Genomic DNA, 13,278 nt, shown 5'->3' on the forward strand with positions numbered 1-13,278 from the left:
TGATGCTTACTAGTGAACATGTAAGGCCATAAATGTGCCCACTAGTTCACTAGCAAGATCATTTTGAGGCTTACTAGTGAACATGTAAGCCACAAAACGCCCACTAGTTCACTAGTAAGATCATTTTGAGGCTTACTAGTTGAGATGTAAGCCACAAAACGCTCAACAATTCACTAGTAAGGTCATTTTGACGCTTACTAGTGAACATGTAAGCCACAAAACGCCCACTAGTTCATTGGTAAGATCATTTTGACACTTACTCGTGAACATGTAAGCCACAAAACGCCCACTAGTTCACTAGTAAGATCATTTTGAGGCTTACTAGTGAACATGTAAGGCCATAAATGTGCCCACTAGTTCACTAGTAAGATCATTTTGAGGCTTACTAGTTGACATGTAAGCCACAAAATCCCCACTAGTTCACTAGTAAGATCATTTTGACGCTTACTCGTGAACATGTAAGGCCATAAATGTGCCCACTAGTTCACTAGTAAGATCATTTTGAGGCTTACTAGTTGACATGTAAGCCACAAAACGCCCACTAGTTCATTAGTAAGATCATTTTGAGGCTTACTTGTTGACATGTAAGCCGCAAAACGCCCACTAGTTCACTCGTAAGATCATTTTGAGGCTTACTAGTTGACATGTAAGCCACAAAACGCTCAACAATTCACTAGTAAGGTCATTTTGACGCTTACTAGTGAACATGTAAGCCACAAAACGCCCACTAGTTCATTGGTAAGATCATTTTGACACTTACTCGTGAACATGTAAGCCACAAAACGCCCACTAGTTCACTAGTAAGATCATTTTGAGGCTTACTAGTGAACATGTAAGGCCATAAATGTGCCCACTAGTTCACTAGTAAGATCATTTTGAGGCTTACTAGTTGACATGTAAGCCACAAAATCCCCACTAGTTCACTAGTAAGATCATTTTGACGCTTACTCGTGAACATGTAAGGCCATAAATGTGCCCACTAGTTCACTAGTAAGATCATTTTGAGGCTTACTAGTTGACATGTAAGCCACAAAACGCCCACTAGTTCACTAGTAAGATAATTTTGAGGCTTACGAGTGAAGGTGTAAGCCACAAAACGCCCACTAGTTTACTAGTAAGATCATTTTGACGCTTACTAGTGAACACGTAAGGCCATAAATGTGCCCACTAGTTCACTAGTAAGATCATTTTGAGGCTTACTATTTGACATGTAAGCCACAAAACGCCCACTAGTTCACTATTAAGATCATTTTGAGGCTTACTAATGAACATGTAAGCCACAAAACGCCCACTAGTTCACTAGTAAGATCATTTTGACGCTTACTAGTGTACATGTAAGCCACAAAACGCTCACTAGTTCACAAGTAAGGTCATTGTGACGCTTACTAGTGAACATGTAAGCCACAAAAGAACCCACTAGTTCACTAGTAAGATCATTTTCACGCTTACTAGTGAACATGTAAGGCCATAAACGTTCCCACTAGTTCACTAGTAAGATCATTTTGACGCTTACTAGTGAACATGTAAGGCCATAAATGTGCCCACTAGTTCACTAGTAAGGTCATTTTGAGGCTTACTAGTGAACATGTAAGCCACAAAACGCCCACTAGTTAACTAGTAAGATCATTTTGAGGCTTACTAGTTGACATGTAAGCCACAAAACGCTCACTAATTCACTAGTAAGGTCATTTTGACGCTTACTAGTGAACATGTAAGCCACAAAACGCCCACTAGTTCATTGGTAAGATCATTTTGACACTTACTCGTGAACATGTAAGCCACAAAACGCCCACTAGTTCACTAGTAAGATCATTTTGAGGCTTACTAGTGAACATGTAAGGCCATAAATGTGCCCACTAGTTCACTAGTAAGATCATTTTGACGCTTACTCGTGAACATGTAAGGCCATAAATGTGCCCACTAGTTCACTAGTAAGATCATTTTGAGGCTTACTAGTTGACATGTAAGCCACAAAACGCCCACTAGTTCACTAGTAAGATAATTTTGAGGCTTACGAGTGAAGGTGTAAGCCACAAAACGCCCACTAGTTTACTAGTAAGATCATTTTGACGCTTACTAGTGAACACGTAAGGCCATAAATGTGCCCACTAGTTCACTAGTAAGATCATTTTGAGGCTTACTATTTGACATGTAAGCCACAAAACGCCCACTAGTTCACTAGTAAGATCATTTTGAGGCTTACTAATGAACATGTAAGCCACAAAACGCCCACTAGTTCACTAGTAAGATCATTTTGACGCTTACTAGTGAACATGTAAGCCACAAAACGCTCACTAGTTCACAAGTAAGGTCATTGTGACGCTTACTAGTGAACATGTAAGCCACAAAAGAACCCACTAGTTCACTAGTAAGATCATTTTCACGCTTACTAGTGAACATGTAAGGCCATAAACGTTCCCACTAGTTCACTAGTAAGATCATTTTGACGCTTACTAGTGAACATGTAAGGCCATAAATGTGCCCACTAGTTCACTAGTAAGGTCATTTTGAGGCTTACTAGTGAACATGTAAGCCACAAAACGCCCACTAGTTAACTAGTAAGATCATTTTGAGGCTTACTAGTTGACATGTAAGCCACAAAACGCTCACTAATTCACTAGTAAGGTCATTTTGACGCTTACTAGTGAACATGTAAGCCACAAAACGCCCACTAGTTCACTAGTAAGGTCATTTTGACGCTTACTAGTTCACATGTAAGCCACAAAACGCCCACTAGTTCACTAGTAAGATCATTTTGAGGCTTATTTGTTGACATGTAAGCCGCAAAACGCCCACTAGTTCACTCGTAAGATCATTTTGAGGCTTACTAGTTGACATGCAAGCCGCAAAACGCCCACTAGTTCACTAGTAAGATCATTTTGACGCTTACTAGTGAACATGTAAGCCACAAAACGCCCACTAGTTCACTAGTAAGATCCTTTTGAGGCTTACTAGTTGAGATGTAAGCCACAAAACCCTCACTAATTCACTAGTAAGGTCATTTTGACGCTTACTAGTGAACATGTAAGCCACAAAACGCCCACTAGTTCATTAGTAAGATCATTTTGAGGCTTACTTGTTGACATGTAAGCCGCAAAACGCCCACTAGTTCACTCGTAAGATCATTTTGAGGCTTACTAGTCGACATGTAAGCCACAAAACGCTCAACAATTCACTAGTAAGGTCATTTTGACGCTTACTAGTGAACATGTAAGCCACAAAACGCCCACTAGTTCATTAGTAAGATCATTTTGACACTTACTCGTGAACATGTAAGCCAAAAAACGCCCACTAGTTCATTAGTAAGATCATTTTGACACTTACTCGTGAACATGTAAGCCACAAAACGCCCACTAGTTCACTAGTAAGATCATTTTGAGGCTTACTAGTGAACATGTAAGGCCGTCATCAGGCGCCGACAGGTATGGCAGCCTCGGTCACACGCTCCCTAGTATTATCCCTGTTTTTGTCATTTTCGTTTGTTTTTGGCGACCCTGAGCGGCTTACTTACACGAGGGAAAAGTTGCTGCGCATTGGGGAGTCTACGCTCGGTCTTTTTTCACCAGCACACGAAAATCCACAAGGTTTTTCGGAGCTAATCGCGAGCGGAGCGGCTGCGCTGTACGGAGCATGGAAACGCCGCCGGAGGAGGGGGAAGCCAGCCGGCGTGCTGGTCAAGCTCCGGCAGCGCGGATTTCGAACCCCGCTCCCATCGTTCCATCTTGCTAATCTACGATCTCTGCCAAACAAGATGGATGAACTTCTTCTCCTCACAAAGACCAACAAAACATTTGCACGTTCTGCTGCGCTCTGCTTCACTGAAACCTGGCTCAGTGACCGCCATCCAGATCCCGCGCTACATCTACCCGGCTTCCGCCTTCTCCGAGCCGACCGCGACACGGAGCTATCGGGGAAATCGAAAGGTGGTGGGATTTGCTTCTATATCAACGAAGAATGGTGCACTGATGTCACGAAGCTCGACGCACACTGCAGCCCGGACCTGGAGTCGCTGTCTTTAAACTGCAAGCCATTCTATTCGCCACGTGAGTTCACCTCCTTTTTACTAGTCGGTGTTTACATTGCGCCACAAGCTAACGCTAACCCGGCGATACAAACGCTAGCCGAACAAGTAAACAAACTCGAACTAAAATACCCAGAGTCACCCCTGATCATTTTGGGCGATATTAATAGAGCACATCTTCACCTTGAACTTCCCAGATATAAGCAGCACATCGACTGTTTCACCAGAGAAGGCAACATTCTAGACCACTGCTATACAACAATCAAAAATGCATACCGATCGGTCGCCCGTGCAGCATTGGGTCTTTCTGACCACAATTTAATCCACTTAATACCTACATACAGACAGAAACTCAAATGTGTTAAACCGGTTGTTAAGACTGTGAAAAAATGGACAGATGAAGCAAAGCTAGCTCTACAAGAATGCTTAGACTGCACTGATTGGGGCGTCTTTGAAACTTCAACGGGCACACTGGATGAATACACAGACACTGTAACATCATACATCAGTTTCTGTGAGGACATGTGTGTACCAACGAAGTCCTTCCGCTCTTTCAACAATAACAAGCCATGGTTTACTCCCAAACTCGGGCAACTCAGGAAAGAGAAAGAGGCCGCATTTAGAAGTGGAGATCGGGCACTGTACAAACATGCCCAAAACCAATTGACAAAGGAAATTAACATCGCAAAGAGAAGCTATGCAGAGAGGCTGAAAAACCAGTTCTCTGCTAACGACTCTGCATCTGTATGGAATGGCCTGAAAGCAATCGCTAACTATAGAATGCCATCCCCCCAAACAGTGAACAATAAGGGTCTTGCTAATGAACTAAACATGTTTTTCTGCCGATTTGAAAAGGACACCCCCATTTCCCACACACACCCACCTCTACCAGAAACCACTCTACCTACCCCCCCACCCTCTTTTTCTCCACTACAGATCCACGAACAGGACGTGAGACGGCTCTTCAAGCAGCAAAAGATCAAGAAAGCTCCGGGGCCCGACAAAGTGTCCCCCTCCTGCCTGAAAGTCTGCGCTGACCAGCTGGCTCCGGTCTTCACACAGATCTTCAACAAATCCCTGCAGCTGTGTGAGGTCCCATCCTGCTTCAAACAGTCTACCATCATCCCAGTTCCCAAGAAATCGGCAACATCGGAACTGAACGACTATAGGCCTGTCGCCCTGACGTCTGTGGTCATGAAGTCCTTTGAACGCCTTGTGCTGAACCACCTAAAGAACGTCACTGGACCCCTGCTGGACCCTCTCCAGTTTGCCTACCGGGCAAACAGGCCTGTGGAAGACGCAGTCAACATAGGTCTGCACTACATCCTCAAGCACCTCGACAGCACAGGGACCTACGCAAGGATTCTGTTTGTGGATTTCAGCTCTGCGTTCAACACCATCATCCCGGAACTCCTCACCCCCAAACTACTCCACCTCGGTGTGTCCCCTACGATCTGCCAGTGGATCCTCAGCTTCCTGACGGGACGGACACAACAGGTGAGACTGGGAGCAACAACATCATCAATACGCACCACCAGCACTGGAGCCCCACAGGGATGTGTCCTCTCGCCACTGCTCTTCTCTCTCTACACAAACGATTGCTCCTCAACAGATCCAGCTGTCAAACTCATAAAGTTCGCAGACGACACCACGGTAATCGGTCTCATCAAAGACGGCGACGAGTCTGCGTACCGCCAACAAGTGGAGCAGCTGGAGCTGTGGTGCGGCCGACACAACCTCGGGCTGAACAAGCTCAAGACTGTAGAGATGATCGTGGACTTCAGGAAACATTGTTCTCCTCAGTTGCCCCTCACACTATCCAACTGCCCTGTGTCAACCGTCGAGACCTTCAATTTCCTGGGAATCACAGTCTCCCAGGACATGAAGTGGGAAGTCAACACCATCTCCATCCTGAAAAGGGCCCGGCAGCGGATGTACTTCCTGAGGCTGCTGAGGAAGCATGGCCTGCCACAGGAGGTGCTACGATAGTTCTACACGGCAGTCATCGAATCAATCCTGTGTTCTTCCATCACGGTTTGGTTTGCTGTCGCCACAAAAAAGGACAAAATCCGACTTCAACGGACAGTTAGGACGGCAGAAAAAATCGTTGGCACCGCCCTACCCACTCTTGAGGACTTGCACACTGCAAGAATCAAGACAAGGGCACGGAAAATCCTCCTGGATCCCCCGCACCCTGCCCACCACCTTTTTCAGCCACTCCCCTCAGGCAGACGCTACAGATCCATGCGCACCAAATCCAGTAGACACTTAAACAGCTTCTTCCTTCTAGCCATTAACTCCTTAAACAGTCACTGACATAGTCACTCTTCTTGCACCACAAAATGGTACTACAAAACTACTGGTTACTCTAAAATGGTTCAATGATTTTGTTGTTTACGATGATACGAGTGCAGCGTGTTATACCGGAGACAAATTCCTTGTGTGTTCTACATACTTGGCCAATAAAGATGATTCTGATTCTGATTCTGATTCTGATAAATGTGCCCACTAGTTCACTAGTAAGATCATTTTGAGGCTTACTAGTTGACATGTAAGCCACAAAATCCGCACTAGTTCACTAGTAAGATCATTTTGACGCTTACTCGTGAACATGTAAGGCCATAAATGTGCCCACTAGTTCACTAGTAAGATCATTTTGAGGCTTACTAGTGAAGATGTAAGCCACAAAACGCACACTAGTTTACTAGTAAGATCATTTTGACGCTTACTAGTGAACATGTAAGCCACAAAAGAACCCACTAGTTCACTTGTAAGATCATTTTGAGGCTTACTAGTTGACATGTAAGCCGCAAAACGCCCACTAGCTCACTCGTAAGATCATTTTGAGGCTTACTAGTTGACATGTAAGCCGCAAAACGCCCACTAGTTCACTAGTAAGATCATTTTGACGCTTACTAGTGAACATGTAAGGCCATAAATGTGCCCACTAGCTCACTCGTAAGATCATTTTGAGGCTTACGAGTTGACATGTAAGCCACAAAACGTCCACTTGTTCACTAGTAAGGTCATTTTGACGCTTACTAGTGAACATGTAAGGCCATAAATGTGCCTACTATTTCACTAGTAAGATCATTTTGAGGCTTACTGGTTGACATGTAAGCCACAAAACGCCCACTAGTTCACTAGTAAGGTCATTTTGACGCTTACTAGTGAACATGTAAGGCCATAAATGTGCCTACTAGTTCACTAGTAAGATCATTTTGAGGCTTACTAGTTGACATGTAAGCCACAAAACGCCCACTAGTTCACTAGTAAGATAATTTTGAGGCTTACGAGTGAAGGTGTAAGCCACAAAACGCCCACTAGTTTACTAGTAAGATCATTTTGACGCTTACTAGTGAACACGTAAGGCCATAAATGTGCCCACTAGTTCACTAGTAAGATCATTTTGAGGCTTACTATTTGACATGTAAGCCACAAAACGCCCACTAGTTCACTATTAAGATCATTTTGAGGCTTACTAATGAACATGTAAGCCACAAAACGCCCACTAGTTCACTAGTAAGATCATTTTGACGCTTACTAGTGAACATGTAAGCCACAAAACACTCACTAGTTCACAAGTAAGGTCATTGTGACGCTTACTAGTGAACATGTAAGCCACAAAAGAACCCACTAGTTCACTAGTAAGATCATTTTCACGCTTACTAGTGAACATGTAAGGCCATAAATGTGCCCACTAGTTCACTAGTAAGGTCATTTTGAGGCTTACTAGTGAACATGTAAGCCACAAAACGCCCACTAGTTAACTAGTAAGATCATTTTGAGGCTTACTAGTTGACATGTAAGCCACAAAACGCTCACTAATTCACTAGTAAGGTCATTTTGACGCTTACTAGTGAACATGTAAGCCACAAAACGCCCACTAGTTCATTGGTAAGATCATTTTGACACTTACTCGTGAACATGTAAGCCACAAAACGCCCACTAGTTCACTAGTAAGATCATTTTGAGGCTTACTAGTGAACATGTAAGGCCATAAATGTGCCCACTAGTTCACTAGTAAGATCATTTTGACGCTTACTCGTGAACATGTAAGGCCATAAATGTGCCCACTAGTTCACTAGTAAGATCATTTTGAGGCTTACTAGTTGACATGTAAGCCACAAAACGCCCACTAGTTCACTAGTAAGATAATTTTGAGGCTTACGAGTGAAGGTGTAAGCCACAAAACGCCCACTAGTTTACTAGTAAGATCATTTTGACGCTTACTAGTGAACACGTAAGGCCATAAATGTGCCCACTAGTTCACTAGTAAGATCATTTTGAGGCTTACTATTTGACATGTAAGCCACAAAACGCCCACTAGTTCACTAGTAAGATCATTTTGAGGCTTACTAATGAACATGTAAGCCACAAAACGCCCACTAGTTCACTAGTAAGATCATTTTGACGCTTACTAGTGAACATGTAAGCCACAAAACGCTCACTAGTTCACAAGTAAGGTCATTGTGACGCTTACTAGTGAACATGTAAGCCACAAAAGAACCCACTAGTTCACTAGTAAGATCATTTTCACGCTTACTAGTGAACATGTAAGGCCATAAACGTTCCCACTAGTTCACTAGTAAGATCATTTTCACGCTTACTAGTGAACATGTAAGGCCATAAATGTGCCCACTAGTTCACTAGTAAGGTCATTTTGAGGCTTACTAGTGAACATGTAAGCCACAAAACGCCCACTAGTTCACTAGTAAGATCCTTTTGAGGCTTACTAGTTGAGATGTAAGCCACAAAACCCTCACTAATTCACTAGTAAGGTCATTTTGACGCTTACTAGTGAACATGTAAGCCACAAAACGCCCACTAGTTCATTAGTAAGATCATTTTGAGGCTTACTTGTTGACATGTAAGCCGCAAAACGCCCACTAGTTCACTCGTAAGATCATTTTGAGGCTTACTAGTTGACATGTAAGCCACAAAACGCTCAACAATTCACTAGTAAGGTCATTTTGACGCTTACTAGTGAACATGTAAGCCACAAAACGCCCACTAGTTCATTAGTAAGATCATTTTGACACTTACTCGTGAACATGTAAGCCAAAAAACGCCCACTAGTTCATTAGTAAGATCATTTTGACACTTACTCGTGAACATGTAAGCCACAAAACGCCCACTAGTTCACTAGTAAGATCATTTTGAGGCTTACTAGTGAACATGTAAGGCCGTCATCAGGCGCCGACAGGTATGGCAGCCTCGGTCACACGCTCCCTAGTATTATCCCTGTTTTTGTCATTTTCGTTTGTTTTTGGCGACCCTGAGCGGCTTACTTACACGAGGGAAAAGTTGCTGCGCATTGGGGAGTCTACGCTCGGTCTTTTTTCACCAGCACACGAAAATCCACAAGGTTTTTCGGAGCTAATCGCGAGCGGAGCGGCTGCGCTGTACGGAGCATGGAAACGCCGCCGGAGGAGGGGGAAGCCAGCCGGCGTGCTGGTCAAGCTCCGGCAGCGCGGATTTCGAACCCCGCTCCCATCGTTCCATCTTGCTAATCTACGATCTCTGCCAAACAAGATGGATGAACTTCTTCTCCTCACAAAGACCAACAAAACATTTGCACGTTCTGCTGCGCTCTGCTTCACTGAAACCTGGCTCAGTGACCGCCATCCAGATCCCGCGCTACATCTACCCGGCTTCCGCCTTCTCCGAGCCGACCGCGACACGGAGCTATCGGGGAAATCGAAAGGTGGTGGGATTTGCTTCTATATCAACGAAGAATGGTGCACTGATGTCACGAAGCTCGACGCACACTGCAGCCCGGACCTGGAGTCGCTGTCTTTAAACTGCAAGCCATTCTATTCGCCACGTGAGTTCACCTCCTTTTTACTAGTCGGTGTTTACATTGCGCCACAAGCTAACGCTAACCCGGCGATACAAACGCTAGCCGAACAAGTAAACAAACTCGAACTAAAATACCCAGAGTCACCCCTGATCATTTTGGGCGATATTAATAGAGCACATCTTCACCTTGAACTTCCCAGATATAAGCAGCACATCGACTGTTTCACCAGAGAAGGCAACATTCTAGACCACTGCTATACAACAATCAAAAATGCATACCGATCGGTCGCCCGTGCAGCATTGGGTCTTTCTGACCACAATTTAATCCACTTAATACCTACATACAGACAGAAACTCAAATGTGTTAAACCGGTTGTTAAGACTGTGAAAAAATGGACAGATGAAGCAAAGCTAGCTCTACAAGAATGCTTAGACTGCACTGATTGGGGCGTCTTTGAAACTTCAACGGGCACACTGGATGAATACACAGACACTGTAACATCATACATCAGTTTCTGTGAGGACATGTGTGTACCAACGAAGTCCTTCCGCTCTTTCAACAATAACAAGCCATGATTTACTCCCAAACTCGGGCAACTCAGGAAAGAGAAAGAGGCCGCATTTAGAAGTGGAGATCGGGCACTGTACAAACATGCCCAAAACCAATTGACAAAGGAAATTAACATCGCAAAGAGAAGCTATGCAGAGAGGCTGAAAAACCAGTTCTCTGCTAACGACTCTGCATCTGTATGGAATGGCCTGAAAGCAATCGCTAACTATAGAATGCCATCCCCCCAAACAGTGAACAATAAGGGTCTTGCTAATGAACTAAACATGTTTTTCTGCCGATTTGAAAAGGACACCCCCATTTCCCACACACACCCACCTCTACCAGAAACCACTCTACCTACCCCCCCACCCTCTTTTTCTCCACTACAGATCCACGAACAGGACGTGAGACGGCTCTTCAAGCAGCAAAAGATCAAGAAAGCTCCGGGGCCCGACAAAGTGTCCCCCTCCTGCCTGAAAGTCTGCGCTGACCAGCTGGCTCCGGTCTTCACACAGATCTTCAACAAATCCCTGCAGCTGTGTGAGGTCCCATCCTGCTTCAAACAGTCTACCATCATCCCAGTTCCCAAGAAATCGGCAACATCGGAACTGAACGACTATAGGCCTGTCGCCCTGACGTCTGTGGTCATGAAGTCCTTTGAACGCCTTGTGCTGAACCACCTAAAGAACGTCACTGGACCCCTGCTGGACCCTCTCCAGTTTGCCTACCGGGCAAACAGGCCTGTGGAAGACGCAGTCAACATAGGTCTGCACTACATCCTCAAGCACCTCGACAGCACAGGGACCTACGCAAGGATTCTGTTTGTGGATTTCAGCTCTGCGTTCAACACCATCATCCCGGAACTCCTCACCCCCAAACTACTCCACCTCGGTGTGTCCCCTACGATCTGCCAGTGGATCCTCAGCTTCCTGACGGGACGGACACAACAGGTGAGACTGGGAGCAACAACATCATCAATACGCACCACCAGCACTGGAGCCCCACAGGGATGTGTCCTCTCGCCACTGCTCTTCTCTCTCTACACAAACGATTGCTCCTCAACAGATCCAGCTGTCAAACTCATAAAGTTCGCAGACGACACCACGGTAATCGGTCTCATCAAAGACGGCGACGAGTCTGCGTACCGCCAACAAGTGGAGCAGCTGGAGCTGTGGTGCGGCCGACACAACCTCGGGCTGAACAAGCTCAAGACTGTAGAGATGATCGTGGACTTCAGGAAACATTGTTCTCCTCAGTTGCCCCTCACACTATCCAACTGCCCTGTGTCAACCGTCGAGACCTTCAATTTCCTGGGAATCACAGTCTCCCAGGACATGAAGTGGGAAGTCAACACCATCTCCATCCTGAAAAGGGCCCGGCAGCGGATGTACTTCCTGAGGCTGCTGAGGAAGCATGGCCTGCCACAGGAGGTGCTACGATAGTTCTACACGGCAGTCATCGAATCAATCCTGTGTTCTTCCATCACGGTTTGGTTTGCTGTCGCCACAAAAAAGGACAAAATCCGACTTCAACGGACAGTTAGGACGGCAGAAAAAATCGTTGGCACCGCCCTACCCACTCTTGAGGACTTGCACACTGCAAGAATCAAGACAAGGGCACGGAAAATCCTCCTGGATCCCCCGCACCCTGCCCACCACCTTTTTCAGCCACTCCCCTCAGGCAGACGCTACAGATCCATGCGCACCAAATCCAGTAGACACTTAAACAGCTTCTTCCTTCTAGCCATTAACTCCTTAAACAGTCACTGACATAGTCACTCTTCTTGCACCACAAAATGGTACTACAAAACTACTGGTTACTCTAAAATGGTTCAATGATTTTGTTGTTTACGATGATACGAGTGCAGCGTGTTATACCGGAGACAAATTCCTTGTGTGTTCTACATACTTGGCCAATAAAGATGATTCTGATTCTGATTCTGATTCTGATAAATGTGCCCACTAGTTCACTAGTAAGATCATTTTGAGGCTTACTAGTTGACATGTAAGCCACAAAATCCGCACTAGTTCACTAGTAAGATCATTTTGACGCTTACTCGTGAACATGTAAGGCCATAAATGTGCCCACTAGTTCACTAGTAAGATCATTTTGAGGCTTACTAGTGAAGATGTAAGCCACAAAACGCACACTAGTTTACTAGTAAGATCATTTTGACGCTTACTAGTGAACATGTAAGCCACAAAAGAACCCACTAGTTCACTTGTAAGATCATTTTGAGGCTTACTAGTTGACATGTAAGCCGCAAAACGCCCACTAGCTCACTCGTAAGATCATTTTGAGGCTTACTAGTTGACATGTAAGCCGCAAAACGCCCACTAGTTCACTAGTAAGATCATTTTCACGCTTACTAGTGAACATGTAAGGCCATAAACGTGCCCACTAGTTCACTAGTAAGATCATTTTGACGCTTACTAGTGAACATGTAAGGCCATAAATGTGCCCACTAGCTCACTCGTAAGATCATTTTGAGGCTTACGAGTTGACATGTAAGCCACAAAACGTCCACTTGTTCACTAGTAAGGTCATTTTGACGCTTACTAGTGAACATGTAAGGCCATAAATGTGCCTACTATTTCACTAGTAAGATCATTTTGAGGCTTACTGGTTGACATGTAAGCCACAAAACGCCCACTAGTTCACTAGTAAGGTCATTTTGACGCTTACTAGTGAACATGTAAGGCCATAAATGTGCCTACTAGTTCACTAGTAAGATCATTTTGAGGCTTACTAGTTGACATGTAAGCCGCAAAACGGCCACAAGTTCACTGGTAAGATCATTTTGACGCTTACTAGTGAACATGTAAGCCACAAAACGCTCACTAGTTCACTAGTAAGGTCATTTTGACGCTTACTAGTGAACATGTAAGCCACAAAAGGCTCACTA

This window comes from Hippocampus zosterae, chromosome 7, assembly GCF_025434085.1.
Source record: "Hippocampus zosterae strain Florida chromosome 7, ASM2543408v3, whole genome shotgun sequence".
In the NCBI taxonomy this organism is placed as follows: Eukaryota; Metazoa; Chordata; class Actinopteri; order Syngnathiformes; family Syngnathidae; genus Hippocampus; species Hippocampus zosterae.